The sequence below is a fragment of the Ovis aries genome, chromosome 14 (assembly GCF_016772045.2).
Source record: "Ovis aries strain OAR_USU_Benz2616 breed Rambouillet chromosome 14, ARS-UI_Ramb_v3.0, whole genome shotgun sequence".
Classification (NCBI taxonomy): domain Eukaryota; kingdom Metazoa; phylum Chordata; class Mammalia; order Artiodactyla; family Bovidae; genus Ovis; species Ovis aries.
Window position 1 is genome coordinate 6,166,577 of NC_056067.1, and position 16,684 is coordinate 6,183,260.

The 16,684-nt window shown below is 43.8% G+C and overlaps 1 long non-coding RNA gene across 1 annotated transcript; it reads left to right on the forward strand.

The window, feature by feature from the left end:
* The first annotated feature begins 57 nt into the window (after positions 1-57).
* On the forward strand, positions 58-5,717 carry LOC132657720 (uncharacterized). Its single transcript, XR_009596262.1, has 2 exons — positions 58-1,010; positions 2,522-5,717. It is a non-coding gene; the product is annotated as an uncharacterized LOC132657720 (long non-coding RNA).
* Positions 5,718-16,684: the final 10,967 nt, after the last annotated feature.

Below are 16,684 nucleotides of genomic sequence, written 5' to 3' on the forward strand. Positions count from 1 at the left end.
GCGTAGCAACAGCCGCGTGCCGACCAATGGGAGCCGCAGGCCGCGCTCCAGGAACCTGGTGGGCAGACAGATCACCGTCCCAGGCAGGAAAACAAACGCAGGCGCTCCTCAGACTTCAGCGCGAACTTTTCCTTCTTTCTCTCCCTCCCCTCCCCCTTTCCCCTTGCAACTCGTCTTCACCTTTAGTCGACGCTTGCCTGAGTCCCCCCACCTGGACGCCTTTTCGAAGGTCATCCCTTCCCACTCCCAAGGGAGAAAACCTCATTCGTGGTAAAAAGCAAAGGACCTTGGAAACGGTTGGTCGGGCTTTCAAATCCCACTGGGTCCCCATCACCAGCGGCCCTTGGCAAACTTGAGTTACAATAGCTTCGCTTTTAATAGTGTGGTTGTTGTCTGAACAGATCTGCAAGGTCTGTGCCCAAAGGAAGGGCCCTTTGAACATCTATTGTGTGCCAGGCTTTATATGCCTTGCTGCTTTTAATGCTCCTTGTAACTCTGGGAAATGAATCGCCCTGTCTCCATGTGAGAGGTGGGAAGTTGAAGTTCAAAATAAGCAACGGAAGTTTCCAAGCAGGCACCCTTGGTATGTGGTCTAGCAGGACTCAAAGCCAGGCAAAGATCACTCCGGTTCCTTGACATCACACACCTCCAGGAGCATGCATCCGTGTAAGATACCCTAAAGGAAAACGCTGCAGGGTGTGAGGAGCTGACCTCAGAGTCCCGGTCTGCTACCAAACCAGGGTGTGACCTGCACAATCGCATGAGGTGCTGGCAGTGAGAAGGTCTCATCTCACATTCGGTTTCAGGCTCTGCTGTTGCTGTTTTGAAATTCTTCAAGATTTAAAGACTGGCCCCTGTGTTTTCATTTTGCACTGGGCCTGCGAATTAGGTAACCAGCTGTGCCTCCAGGGATAAGAAGCTTCTAGGACAGTTCTGTGAAGACAGCTTATTTCAGCATCCTAGAGGAAACACACTGGGGGAATTTAGACCTTAAGTAAAGGACAAGACTTGTAAGTGTCTCCCTCTCTCTCCCTCTCTCTCTCTCTCTCTCTCTCTCTCTCACACACACACACACACACACATGCTTCTGCACACACCCTGCAGATTAGTCTGTTTTATTACACTGTAACTGTAATTTGAGTCCCCAGTCTATTAAATGGGAGTGTATATATTTATGGCTGTGTTTATGTGTGTGTGCGTGCGCCTGCGTGTGCTTGCTGGGAGAGGGAATAGGGGATTGGGGAATTTACGACACACAGACACAGCCCTGATTATTGACTCTATTCCTTCCCTTTGGAGACATTACAAGGGATTTGAACCAGGCCCTGCTTTTATGAAATACATACTTGGGAGGTTTTGGAGAGGCGGCAAATGCTGGTCTGTGTGAGACGGAGGATGGGGTGGCGCCAGGTTCTCTGGGAGGAGACAAGCCTTGAATACACCATCCGCGGGGCCTGGCAGAAAACCCACACAGTCCTGCATCTGTTTTTATCCCCAAATCCACGTCCTCTTTCTTGGCGAAAAGAGAGGCCTGGTCTTTATTCTCCCGATTGTGCTGACTTTACTCTCCAAGTTAGGAGATTATGGGTGAATCACCAATGGTGTGAAAGTCTGGAACAAACGAGAGGAAAGTGTGCATGTTTTCCTGACACTGATTTTGGCAACCAGGATGTAAATTGCATGCAGTCAGGGTTGTAAGGGCCTCTGAGATGGCTGATAATTTTGGAGATCTGTGTTTGCTTTGTGGTGAAGGAAACTGAGGCCCAGGGAACTAAGCCCAGTCCTGCAGGCTAAAGAGCTGGGTGGTAGAGGTCTAAGTGGGTTAGAGTCCACTTCTCCTGACTTCCATTCCAGGCTTCTCTCTTGCTTTCATTTCTGTGTGAGCAGAAAAATGCCATAAAGCATTACATAATCAGTTCGTGTGGGGAAAGGTTAATTTGATGAACAGCAATATGGGGTCAAAGGGGAGGGTAACTAACATTTATTAGTGCCTGGAACTTGCCCCTGCTTTGCCTACATGGTCTCATTTAACTGAATCTTCAGGACAACATTGAGAGAACATAGGTAATATTATTTTTATGTAACCAATGGGAAAAACGAGTCCCAGACTCATGGTGTAACTTGCCGAGGCTTCCACACCTTGTAAATGGATTAGCCGAAATATGAACTCAGTTCTTCTTAATCCCTGGATAGCAGGACTAAATTATTCAGGTCATTATGGCTCCATGGCAGCTTGTGTTAATGACAATATAAACTAGAGAAATGAGTCTATACCTGACAAACAGAATTCGTCTGTTGTGGTCAACATAAACTAACTTTGGGTTATTAGTTACTCTTAATTCAGATTTGTCTCTATTTTTTGTGGGCTTTCTGGTGATGCTGTGCCCCCATTCACTTTGAAACTGCAGATCTACTAAAAATCTCAGTCTAACCAAAATATGTCTAATGATTTTCTTGGTAGGTTTTTCAGGAGGAAAAAAAAAGAGCAAATGGCTTCACTGATTCAGTCATTTGATTCTAGGTGAAACTGGCAAATACTGGCAGCTATTGTGATGACAAAGACTTCCCCAAGGCTTCTTCTCACCAGTTAATGGAGACTCAATGGATGCAAAGCTTCAGTTCAGTTCAGTTCAGTCGCTCAGTCGTGTCCGACTCTTTGCGACCCCATGAATTGCAGCACGTCAGGCCTCCCTGTCCATCACCAACTCCCGGAGTTCACTCAGACTCGTGTTCATCAAGTCAGTGATGCCATCCAGCCATCTCATCCTCGGTCATCTTACAACTATGAAAACAATACTTGTGTGACCCGGTAAACAGATCAATAGAACTATAGGGCCCTCACAAGATATAGCTGATTCCCAACCCCCGAATCTGTGAAGGTGACTTTATTTGGAAGAAAGTCTTTGAAAATATAAATGAGGACCTCAAGATGAGATGTTCCTGGATTTAAGGTGGACCCTAACTCCAATGATAGGTGTCCTTATAAAAGGAGAGGATACATAGAGTAAAGATGGCAAGGTGAAGATGGTCCCAGTCTAAGTGTCAATCACCAGAGGGATGGATAAAGAAGTTGTCACACACACACACACACACACACACACACACACAGGAATAGTATTGAGGCACGAAAAAGACACCACACCATTCACAGCAAATGGATGAACCTAGAGATTATCATGCTAAGAGAACTAAGTCAGAGGAAAGACAAATATCCTATAATATTACTTATATGTAGAATCTAAAAAAAATGATACAAATGAACTTATTTACAAAATAGATACAAACGTATGGTTACCAGAGGGGAAAGGAAGAGAGGGATGAATTGGGAATTCGTGATTAACAGATATCCACTACTATATATAAAACAGACGAACAACAGAGACCTGCTGTATAGCACAAGGAACTACAGTCAACCTTATGTAATAACCTATAATGGAAAACAATCAGAAAGAGAATATGAACCAAACTAAATCACATTTATATGTGAATTAAACTAAATCACTTTGTTGTATACCTAAAACACTGTAAATCAGCTATACTTCAATTGAAAAAAAAAAGAGATGGAAGCAGAAATTGGAGTGATGCTTCTTCAACCCAAGGAACATCAGGGACTTCGGGCAGCCACCAGAGGCTAGGAGAGAGGCATGGAATGTGAATCCTCCAAAAGCAGCCTATCCTGCCCACACCTCAGTTTCAGACTGCTGGTCCCCAGAACTGTGCAAGAGTAAATATCTGTTGTTTTAGGCCAACTAGTTTGTAGCAGTCTGTTATCAAAGATGTAAGAATGTAATACAAGTACTAAATTATTTTACCATATTTTAAAAAGGAAAGAAACACAGCATGAAAACAGCATTAAAAGAATTCCAAACTAAAACTGTCTGCCTAGAAACATATTGGAAGAAATGATTAAAAATGAGATGTGTGTCTGTATATCAATAAATAGTTCGTGAGGTTTAATCAATCAATACTTATGTATATAATTCAGAAAGACTGTCTAGATTGGATTAGCTGTTCATTGATGAACTGAACATTGAAGAGACTTGTTGATCTGGCCTGCATCCCGTATGTGTCTAAGAAGAAAGGGAGTATTTCTGGAAGTTTAGCATCTTTGTGTAAACCGAGCTTTCCACTTCTGCCTTGGGGATGGATAGAAAGCTGAACAGAGTATTACTCCCGCCTTAACACTAAGAAAAATCCAGATGAACTAGCTTTTCTTGAACCTGTGAGAGAGTTGAAGTTAGAAGGTCACCAAGTAGCCCAATTTCCAAGTAAAGAAAGGCCTCTCCAAGGGATGGGAGAATTGGGATAGGAGTACAGTTTTCCACATGGCAGGCCAAGGGAAGAATGAACACCAGGAGGTACCTTAACATTTTAAATAAATTGCCAGAGATAGAGCCTAGGCCAGTAGGAGGATAGGAGACCTCTAGGACCCACAGACACACTGGGAGCTGTCACTCACTTGTAGCATTTCCAGTTTGGTCTACCAGATAGATGCTCACAATAAGGCTGAGAACTAGCAGTAGACCAGAGGGAGCCTCTTTGGGTGATGCAGCCCTAGGGGAGAGAACCCACTGCCGCTGTGGGGGCGGGGGCAGGGTGGGCAGGACACCTTTCCTCTTACTGATCAAAATCCTTAAGCTACCTGAGAGGCCCAGCAAACCCTGCAGCATCCAGGGCACAGGCAAAGAGTCATTAAGGCCTGCTGCTGCTGCTGCTGCTGAGTCGCTTCAGTCGTGTCCACCTCTGTGCGACCCCATAGACACTAGCCCACCAGGCTCCCCCGTCTCTGGGATTCTCCAGGCAAGAACATTGGAATGGGTTGCCATTTCCTTCTCCAATGCATGAAAGTGAAAAGTGAAAGCGAAGCCACTCATTCGTGTCTGACTTGCAGTGACCTCAGGGACTGCAACCTACGAGGCTCCTCTCTTGTCCTACTCTCTCCTACTCTTGTCCATGGGATTTTCCAGGCAAGTGTACTGGAGTTGGGTGCCATTGCCTTCTCCACATTAAGGCCTGGGGAATAATAAAAGATACAGTCCCTCTGTACCTGCGGAGGGTGATGAAAGTGTTCATTACAATCAAGAGCTACTTCTGGGGGAGGGCAGCAAACTGCTGTCCCACGTGACTCATCCCAGGCATGGGGCAGAGGCTGGCTGCCCTGGAGAAAAGGCACGGAGAAAGCCAGAGAACCCACCTGTGAGGCCCAGGTGTGCAGGCCCACCTCAGAAAAGAACTGCAAGTTGACTGTTGTAAGATACGTTCATTGTACATGTAGGGTTAAAGTGTTATTTGCAGGTGAACTGCAATAATTTAAAGACACATGCAGTAAACCCTAGAGCAGCTCCGAAAAACAGCTCAAGAAAAAGGTACAAATAATAAGCCAATAGGGAGGATAATCTTTTCAACACATGCTAATTGGACAGCTATATGCAAAATAAATGAACCCTGGTCTACATCCTGAACCATTATAAACTAAATTAGCTAAAAATGTAAAATATTGGAAGAAAAGGTAAGAGAAACAGTGGCATCAGAGTAAATCTTAGGTTGGGCAAAAATCTCTTTGATACAACACAACAAATACAATCCACTTTAAAAAAATCTGTAAATTGGACCTCAGCAAAAGGAATGATTTCTGTGCTTTAGAGGCCACAGTGAAAATGCATAAACCAGCCAAAAGCTGTGAGAAAATATTTGCAAAATAAATGCCTGATGAAGGATTTCTATCAAGAGCCTATAAAACTCCATAATAAGAAAACAACCCAATAAAAAAAATGGGCAAGATATTTTAAGAGACACTTCACGAAGGAAGATAGAGATGATAAATAAATGCTTGAAAAGATGCTTAGCATTATTAGTCATTAGGGAAATCCAAATTAAAACCACAATGAGACATAACTACCTATTAAAATGGCTGAAATAACTTAAAAAATCAAAGTGGCAACACCAAGAGCTGACAGGAGTTAAGAACAACTGGAATTCTCATGTAGTGCTCATGCAAACACAAAATGGTACAGTCATATTGGAAAGTAGTTTGACACTTTCTATAAATATAAACATACACTTATATATTAGCCAGTAATTCCATCCCTGGCTGTTTACCCAAGAGGAATGAAAGTATACTTTCACACAAAAACCTCAATACAAACGTTTATAGTGGATTTACTCATAATCACCAAAACCCAGAAGAAACCAAACCATTCAAATGTCATTTAACTGGTGGATGGATAAACAAATTATGGTATACCCATACGATGAAATACAACTGGACAATAAAAAACCACATCTAATACCTGCAATACTGTGGGTTAGTAAAAAATGCACTGGTAAGTGAAAGAAGCCAGTCTCAAAACAAACCAACTGCATGGTTCCAATCATGTGACATGATGGAAAGAAAAAGAGCTATGAAACTATAAGAACAGACAGCACATCAGTGAATGTCAGATGCCAAGGTTACAAAGAGGGCATGGGGAACATTTTGGGAGTGATGGAAATAGTCTATATTGTGAATATAAAGGTGGCTACATGACTGTCATATTTGTCAAAATTCACATAATGGAACACAGAAGGTTAATTTTGTCGTTGATAAATTATAATGCCACAAACCTGACTTTAAAAGAAAAGAAAAGTTTGCGATTCGGAAACGTGGATTCCAGGACAGACACCACTGTTCACTTGGCTCCGGGAAGAATGGTGAATGTGTCCCATCCCAATTATATCTGAATTGCTATGAAAGAAAAACCTACTTAATCCAGAAAACAATAAAGAAGTATATAGAAACATGGGCTTCCCTAGTGGCTCAGCGGTAAAACATCCACCTGTCTATGCAGGAGATCTGGGTTGGAAGATCCCCTGGAGAAGGAAATGGCAACCCATTCCAGTCCTGGGAAATCCCATGGACAGAGAAGCCTAGCGGGCTGCAGTCCATGGGGTCGCAAAGAGCTGGACATGGCTTAGCGACTAAACAGCAATATAGAAAGACGTAGACCGTGTACAGAATCAAGGAACAATGAATGAACCTCCGGGTAGAACAAGAATCTGGGCCTCGTGGGAATCAAAAATCAGGAGCAGAAAGAAAGTTTTCACCAGGGTCGTCCTCTCTGCCTTTTTCATGGCTTCTTTCTCTCAGTGTGTCTGTTCCCTCCTTCCCCCAGCTTCACATGTAGACAGGATAATCCCATCAAAAATGTACTTCATATTTTCTTACAAAGGGCACCACCCGCAGCCCAGGGACTCCCCTTTCCACTATCTCAGGTGAGAGAATGTGATTGGTACAGTTTAGTTAGGTGTTTACCGCTGGGCCATTCAACTGTACACAGGTGGCTTTCAACTGACTGGTCTTAGGAGAGGCTGACACAGTTTCAGAAACACTGCTTGATCTGGTTCTCAAACTGTAGAGACAGTTCCGAAAAAATCTGTCCGTGATGCTGAGAATCATCGGGAACACTTGCACACAATCTCTAAGGTCCCAGCGCAGACCTGCTGAATCCCCGACTTGACGGCGGCACTCACACTTGGCAGCACGCAGGAATCACTGGGGGAGCTTTACAGCCGCTGATGCCTGGATCCTATACCCCGAGCTTCTGATGGGGAATTGGTCTGGGAGACAGCTTGGTCATCAGCAGTTTGAAAAGCTCCCCTGTTGAATCTAATGTGCAAGTGAGGTGGAGATCCGCAGAAAGGACTTGGGAAGCGGTGCGTTGAGTAAGCATCCCAGGTGACTCTTACAGTCAAAGGACTTGGAAAACACTCCTACAAGTGAGGGATGAGGGAGCAAGCTTAAGAAGAGGAGGTGGGAAGAGGAGCCAGTGCTAGCCCAGAGGTCACGCAGTCCAGTCTCACCTGGCATAATCTGAGCATTTTTCTAGAAGGTGGAACGTTGAGTGGTGGAAGAAATAACCGTTGAAGAGAGAAAGAAATCGCCAGAGCCTTGGGACCACTTAGAGTTAATTCTGTCGTCCTTGAGGCCATCATTCCTTCATCTTCCCATGCCACACTTGCTAGGCATCTATTGTCGACTCAGAGACCCCTGGGTGAATAAAAACACAGACACACTGGGACCCTGTAGTATTTAAAATGGCTTTTGGCAGCTTAAATGATGGAGGAAGGTCTTGACTGAATTAAAATAAAATAAACAGGATTGCATATTTGCATCCCAGTCCTTTTCATCATACTGCTTCTTTCTCAGAGACAGCCTACGTATAATGGTAGCAAAATCCGTTCACATCCTGATTTAGAAACACTTAGCTACCCTTGTTGACAATGAGTCCCATGCTATTTTTAGCCTCTTACAAGAATTTAAACAAACAAACAAACAAGCAAAATCTCTACACAATGGGGCAATCTTCCAGAGGGAAAATTACAGCTTTCTGACCACATTTTATGGACAGATTTCTAACTGTTAACCAGTGGCTGCAGGAAGACGCAGATTCCAGAGTCACCTCTGGGCAGAGAGAAGCTGCCCGGGTTTGGAGGGCTGCGTTCCGCTGCAGTTCCAGGAAAGAGAGGTGCTTTCCTGCCTCCCCTGGCCCCAGCCCCCTTCTTTCCTCGGAAGGTTCAGGGTTCATCCTCCACGCCTCCCATCACCAAGTCACATTCAACCACAGCATCTCCTGAATGCTGACCCCTTTCTGGTGGTTGTGTTCATACTGGGAAGTCATAAAAACTGGGGAGCAGTTTTCCAGATCAAGCTTCCCTTTGCCAGATAATTCCTGAGCTCTTGGTTTTACTTCAGAGGCATGCAATTTAATTTTCTCCCTCACCATCATCCAAATCCAGACATTAACAATTTCACAGCCTGCCAAACTGTGTTTTATCAGAAGAGTGTTGCTGGATCAGGGTGGTGCAGACTAGAAAGAAGGCAGTGGAGGGAAGCTCCCACTGGGAACGGGGGACCCACACGCCGGGGGTCTTGCAAACTTGCATCTCTCCATCTCTTTACACCTCCCACTGCCCTGTGAGCTGGTATTCTGCCCAACTTTAGAGACGCAGAAATGGAATCTTACAGAGTTTTAATCTCGGGCCTTGGGAGAGCCCTGGCTAACACGAAGTAGCTAATGTAAGGATTCCTTTTACTTGTGTTTATAAGAGGATTATTGGGCCTCACTTTTCTGTTTGTGTGATTTGGTGTGGTGGGAGTGGGGTCAGGCGAAGAGGAGGAGAAGACATAATCTAAGCATTTTATTGAGGACAAAGCACACCAAAACTTCAGTCCGTCCCCTGACACCTCTGCTGTCTGGAATGGTTCAGGCTGGGACACATAAAGGACTCTTCTTTGCACAGCAGAGTCACCTTGCCTTTTTCATAAGTGTCTTACAGGAGCCCATCTGCCTGCTCTGTGCCTTGGAACGGTTAAGCAGGTGTGAACAAGCCTGGTAGCTCCAGGACAGACTGGGTGCTCAGACCTGAAAGACACCGACCTCTCCAGCAGACTTGGGCGTTTTTGCATCGTCCTGTTCATGGGGTGTGGAGGGGGGCGGTGCTGTTTGGGGGTGTCCAGTTCAGTAAGCATTGTTCCAGTTCCCAAAGGGACTTCCTGTTTCTACAAAGAAGTTGAAAAAAGTCATTCAGATTCAGAGGGAGAGAGGATGGACTATTTTTGTTTGTTAGAGGGAACATTTACAACTGGGGAGCTAGCTGCATTTCTGTGTGTGTGTGTACGGGAAGGTGTGAGGACCAAAAATCCTCCTTACATTCAACAAGCACTAGAAATTATCTCGTTTCTTAGCTGCCCCCTCCTCTTCCCAGAAAAATGGTCATTCCAGCAGGTTCTTTAAAAAGAAACCATTTTATGTTGAGACAGGTTGGGTATGGATGATATATTTTAAAATTTCCACTACAGCATGTTTTCCAAAGTTCCTGTGGGGAACACTGATTTATCAATATCAATAATCGATATTTATTGATATCAGTAATCGAGTACATATATATATCGACATTCACTTACATGACATTTATGTGATGGAATGAATTTAGTCTTTTTTTTTAGACTAAAGATAAAGCAAGATAAATTATAATCTGCAAAATATTCATTGAACTTTAGCACCTGTGATCTTGCAAATGTCCTCCTTTCTCTCTTTCACAATCTTTCTTCTCCGTCTCCCCCAAGTGTTCTCCATCCCCCCACTCCTGCCCTGACTGGAAGAACCAGCTTGTCCGCTTGCCTTTACCCCAATACCATAAACGGAAAACAAACTTATGCCCCAGGACAGGGCGCCTGGTCGTTTTCCATTGCTCTCCTCTGATAAGGTCTTGTTGGTTTTGGATTCTGTCCCCGAAAACCCCAAGAGCACACTTTCTAGGTATAGAACAAAATAAGTGGGTTTTTTTTTTCCATACTCCTCCACTCAGCAGAATCTTGCTGAGTGTGTGGGATACACCGACTCAGTGGTGCAAGATTTGATTGGAAGCAGCTGACTAGCCCCGGCCATCTGGTAAATGCACTCACCAAAGAGGCTGTCCCTTGTGGTTGCTTAAGAAAAACATTTGTAGTCTCTGGGTCACAATTGTTTCTCCTTTGTTCTGCTAAATGCTGAATTGAGGCTTGCTTTTCCCCAAAGGCTGGGGATGAGGCCTCTAAAGAGAGGGCTGCGTGCTCAGGGAAGGGACCCCAGGTCTGTGTGCTGGTGATCTCTTATGTGAGCCCCATGCTTCTAGACCCGTCCTCTCGGTCTTGTGGGGATTTATTAATAGATCTCTCCCCTGCCCTTCATTGCTTATCCTCTTATAGATCAAAACTATAAGCTCTAGAGATCAAAACTGCAGTGCTACAGAGTAGTGGGGTGTCCTCCCTGACTCCTCCAGAAGACTGTAAGTTTCCTGAAGGCAGGTGCTAACTCAAAACTTGGAACCTGGCAAGAATAGCCATCTGATAAATAGCTTTCCAGCACTTCAGTGCATCAGAGAGTGTGGCCTCTTGCCTTAGTTTCTCCAACCCAGTTCTGGAGTGGAGAGGCATGTCCGAAAAACACAGGAAAAAAAAAAAAAAACCCAAAACCATCGTCCCTGCACGTATGTCCTGCTTCTATCCCAGCTTTCCTTTGGGGACCCACGACTATTGAGCATGGACCTGAGTAGATGTACTCTGAGATGAAAATGATCAAGAAAAAAAATTCCAAACTCCCACCACTCCTGCCTGGTCTGGACTTACCATGGTGATTTATTTTGATTCCACTAAACTCCCTAGAGAAGGGGCAGAAACTCATTCTTTATCTTCCACTGCTCAAAAGCATGCTGCAGACTTTGAAGCCATAGGAAAAGAAAGGCATCTTGAGCAACTGGCTGAAAAAAAAAGGAAAAATGCAAATAAAGTTTGGGCTGAGAAGACACAAGAGTGGTTATCAGAGAAGCACAAAGTTTTCCCCCAAAAGTGGGAATTGCTACTCTTTTTTTTTTTTTTTGGATGATCTCAAGGTGGCTTGAGTTGTAAATATGAACTGTTTTTAACTGGCCTCCTGAGTGGCCTTGGAACTCAAGACCAGAACTGGTCAAAGATTTTTATTTCCCCCAACCACAGGGAGGAAAATGAAGGCAGGGTCACTAGCAGCTTAATCAGCATGGTAAAGTCAAGCCTTTTATTCTTTGTATACCACAGTCAACAGAAAGTTATTGCTTAATTAACCCCTCTGAATGAATACCTGATAATTAATAAACCCATGAAGTATACCCTAAGGCTTTAAGTTGAAGAAGGCTCCTCTCTTCAAGTGGAAAAGAGGGGAAAAAAAAAAAAAAACATGCTGAACTAATGGGAAAAAATTCCGGTAGAAGGCAAAGCAATTAGGATTAGTGAATTCCATTTCACTTAAAGTTCCAAGATTATAGAAGCCATTTATCTAACAAATTAATAATGGGAGTGACTTGCCTAATATGGTAACAAGTCCTTCTATTTTATTAGTGGAAATCCAAACTGAGTAATTTAATGATAGACAAGCTTCCATATATATAATTTTTTGTGACACCTTTTTTTTTAAAAATGTCATTGCACAGAGATGGTTGTAGATTTACGGGTCCCTTCTAAATGAGTCCCCTCTCCAGTTTGGAATGATACGTTTAATATTATGGCTTGGTTGAAAATCAATATATTTTTAGAGTTTTCTTTCGTTTTAAAGAACTTTATAATCTCGTTAATTGTGCCACCATAAGAGAAGAGAAGGGTTGATAAGGTGGTTCATGGTTCACAGGTATTAAGAAATTTGCTGTAGACTCTGCAAATGGGAACCACTGGGCCTCTGCTGAGTGGACCATGAAGAAGCTGGGTGGAAGGGCAGGAGGGAAGGCACTAACTCAGGGCCACAAAACTACATTTTCTCTCTAAATTGAGGGAAAATAGGAGCTGTGTCCTGAAAATGTTTACGACAGTGATCTCAGGACAATAGCTGCTGGGCTCCAGTTTCTCACGGAGCCTCTGGGGCTTTGACCAGGACTTGAGGGCACTGTCCCTCTGACCCTCTTTTTGTCTGAGGAGGTGCTCATCTACCCATTCGATAGATACTTACTGAGCTCCTGCCATACACCAAGTATTTAGCTAAGAGTCCTTCCAAAATTTATTAATACAAACAGCTCATATAGCTCACCATCAAAACAGCAAAAACCCAATTAAAAAATGGGCAGAAGACCTAAAGAAACACTTCTCCAAACAAGACATACAGACGGCCAAGAAGTAAATGAAAAGATGCTCAATATCATTCATGATTCAGTTCAGTTCAGTTCAGTCACTCAGTCGTGTCCGACTCTTTGTGACCCCATGAATCACAGCACGCCAGGCCTCCCTGTCCATCACCAACTCCCCGAGTTTACTCAGACTCATATCCATCGAGTCAGTGATGCCATCCAGCCATCTCATCCTCTGTCATCCCCTTCTCCTCCTGCCTCCAATCCCTCCCAGCATCAAAGTCTTCTCCAATGAGTCAACTCTTCGCATGAGGTGGCCAAAGTACTGGAGTTTCAGCTTTAGCATCATTCCTTCCAAAAGAAATCCCAGGGCTGATCTCCTTCAGAATGGACTGGTTGGATCTCCTTGCAGTCCAAGGCACTCTCAAGAGTCTTCTCCAACACCACAGTTCAAAAGCATCAATTCTTCGGTCCAAGGCACTCTCAAGAGTCTTCTCCAACACCACAGTTCAAAAGCATCAATTCTTCAGTGCTCAGCCTTCTTCACAGTCCAACTCTCACATCCATATATGACCACAGGGAAAACCATAGCCTTGACTAGATGGACCTTAGTTGGCAAAGTAATGTCTCTGCTTTTGAATATGCTATCTAGATTGGTCATAACTTTTCTTCCAAGGAGTAAGCATCTTTTAATTTCATGGCTGCAGTCACCATCTGCAGTGATTTTGGAGCCCCCAAAAATAAAGTCTGACACTGTTTCCACTGTTTCCCCATCTATTTCCCATGAAGTGATGGGATCGGATCCCATGATCTTTGTTTTCTGAATGTTGAGCTTTAAGCCAACTTTTTCACTCTCCTCTTTCAATTTCATCAAGAGGCTTTTAGTTCCTCTTCACTTTCTGCCATAAGGATGGTGTCATCTGCATATCTGAGGTTATTGATATTTCTCCCAGCAATCTTGATTCCAGCCTGTGCTTCTTCCAGTCCAGCGTTTCTCATGATGTACCCTGCATATAAGTTAAATAAGCAGGGTGACAATATACAGCCTTGACGTACTCCTTTTTCCTATTTGGAACCAGTCTGTTGTTCCATGTCCAGTTCTAACTGTTGCTTCCTGACCTGCATACAGATTTCTCAAGAGGCAGGTCAGGTGGTCTGTATTCCCATCTCTTTCAGAATTTTCCACAGTTTATTGTGATCCACAGAGTCAAAGGCTTTGGCATAGTCAAGAAAGCAGAAATAGATGTTTTTCTGGAACTCTCTTGCTTTTTTGATGATCCAGCGGATGTTGGCCATTTGCTCTCTGGCTCCTCTGCCTTTTCTAAAACCAGCTTGAACATCACTCGTCATTAGAGAACTGCAAATCAAAATTACCATGAGATATCACCTCACACCAGTCAGAATGGTCATCATCAAAAAGTTCGCAAACAATAAACGCCGAGGAGGGTGTGGAGTAGAGGGAGCCCTCCTGCAACATTGTTGGAAATGTAAATTGGTGCAGCCACTACGGAGAACAGTATGGGGTTTCCTTTAAAAATCTGAAAATAGAGCTGCCGTACAATCCAGCAATCCCACTCTTGGGCATATATCCAGAGGAAAACATGGTACCCCAGTGTTCATAGCAGCTTTGTTCACAACAGCCAAAACATGGAAGCCACCTAAATGTCTACAGCCAGATGAGTGGATAAAGGAGGTGTGGTAGATACATATACCCAATGGAATATTACTCAGCCATTAAAACAAAGGACATGATTCCACTTGCAGTAACATGGATAGATCTGGAGATTATCATACCCAATAAAGAAAGTCGGACGGAGGAAGATAAACACGTGATATCACTTATATGCAGAGTCTAAAAAAATGATACAAATGAACTTATTTACAAACAGACTCACAGACTTAGGGAGTGAACTGAGGGTTAGTTACCAGGTGTGGAACGGTACTGGGGGAGGGATAGATCGGGAATTGGGGATCGATGTATACACACTACCACATTTAATATAAAATGCCTTTCCATGAAAAAAGGAAGAGTCCTTGCTCTTTCCTCAAACTGATGGGGGAGTTAAACTGATGGAACTGTCTTAACGGTGATTGCCCCAGAGTTCCGGCTCTCATTCATGCCTGAAGAACAATGTGCTTCAGCGTGGTGACAGGCAATAGCCATTAGTAGGGTGACACGTGGTCTGAAAAAATTCTGAGACTTGAGGAAAGAGAAGAATGGCATCCAAGTCCCAGAACCATGACCTTGTACAGGTCCGAGCCTCAGTCTCCATCATCTGCGCATCAGGAATCAGACTGTTTCCTGCACGGGCTAGTTACTGTGCTGTGGGTCAGACTCCTGCCGCATGGTGAGCAGGCGGGGATGCTAATAACCTTTTCTATTCCGCTGGCATGCAAAGTCTCGGAGGAATTCCAGAACTTCGAAATAATAATAATATTAACAATAATACTAATGGTCACAGAAACACTGAGAGTAGATACCATGCCAGGCATACTGCACAGAATTTGCTAAAGTATCCCATAACCTGAGGAGAGCGATATTATCTAGCCCATTTAGAGACACAAAAGCGGGTCTTGATCTTTCTGATCCATAGCCCATAGTCCACCTGGCTCCTCTGTCCATGGAATTCTCCAGGTGAGAATACTGGAGTGGGTAGCTGTTCCCTTTTCCAGGGCATCTTCCCAACCCAGGGATTGAACCCAGGTCTTCTGCACTGCGGGAAGATTCTTTACCATCCGAGGCACCAGGGAATCCCTTCTGATCCATTCCTAAAACTATTATTATGAATAGTGAACATGTATTGAGTGTTTATAACTATATACCAGGAACTTGATATTTGTTATTCTCATTCATTCATTGAGCAAATATTTACTGAGTGCCAGATATTCATGGTATGGTGGTCTGATCAGTATGGACTGGTCAACAGGAGAGAAAGCCAGTCGGGAGAGAAAACAGAGCAACTGAAGTGGGTACTGTTGGTACATTTAATCTGTAGGCAAGGAAAACAAGGACTCCAGGACATGACTAGTCCTCAGCAGGACTGCATTCAAATCCAGATTCTTCACTTTTAACCTTGACACTTGTTGCCTCTAAGAACATTTCCTGGGCTCAGGGGACTTCAGACGTTGGGGGTGGGGTGGCAGAGATGACCTGTCCAGAGATGTCCACGTGTCATCCTGACTACAGGTCACTCCTTACTATCTGTCGGATACTGCCTCCCAGCCAGGAGACCCAGGCCTATCTTGAGGGCAAACTCCAGGCTCCAAACCAGCAGCCCTGGTTCTTCTGTTTGCCACCAAGAGCCACAGTTACAGAAAGTTGCTCATTTTTCTGTGCTTCTTTATCAGTCAAATGGAGTTAGCCATATCTATCTTAGAAGGATCTCTCATCTATTTAAAATGAAACCCTCGTGAAAATGTGTTTTTAGAGCCAAAAAACACAATATCCATTTAACATACTACTAATTTGAACAAATGGTGGAAAGAAGTTGGGATGGATTTTTAAATTTGCTCTCGCTTTTGATTTTGCCCAATGATACTGACGACAAATATTTAAAGGAAAAGTGCCGGTTGAAACAGAAACCAGGGGCAGAAAACACCCTCAATATGAAAGCTGGGAGAGATCAGATTGCTTCTGATGATCTTTGCCTCTTTCTGTTGGCAAGCTAGCCCCTCTACTGCAAACTTCTCAGCGAGAGCACCTTAGCAGGCACACTCTCTCTCACAAAATGAGGCTTCCTGTATGCGGTGTTGCTTAAATTTTTACACAGGAATCAGATGCATTTATCTAAACACACACATACTCCAAGATCAATTGTATTTGATAATATAATGGGTGCATTTTTCATCTTTAAAATTCTGGCAAGAGTAGTTTTCCTTTGCAGATTGAATTAGCAAAATAGGACCAGATGAAGTCAATCGTCAGTTGTTCAAAGGCAGGTACGTATTATAGAGACAGATCATAACCTTAGAGGCTGCTGATGTGGGAAGATAAATTCCTCCTCATAAAACGCGTATTCGTAGCAATCGGCACCAATGCACTTCATTTCTCTTACCCTTGTAAATCTTCAGAACTTGA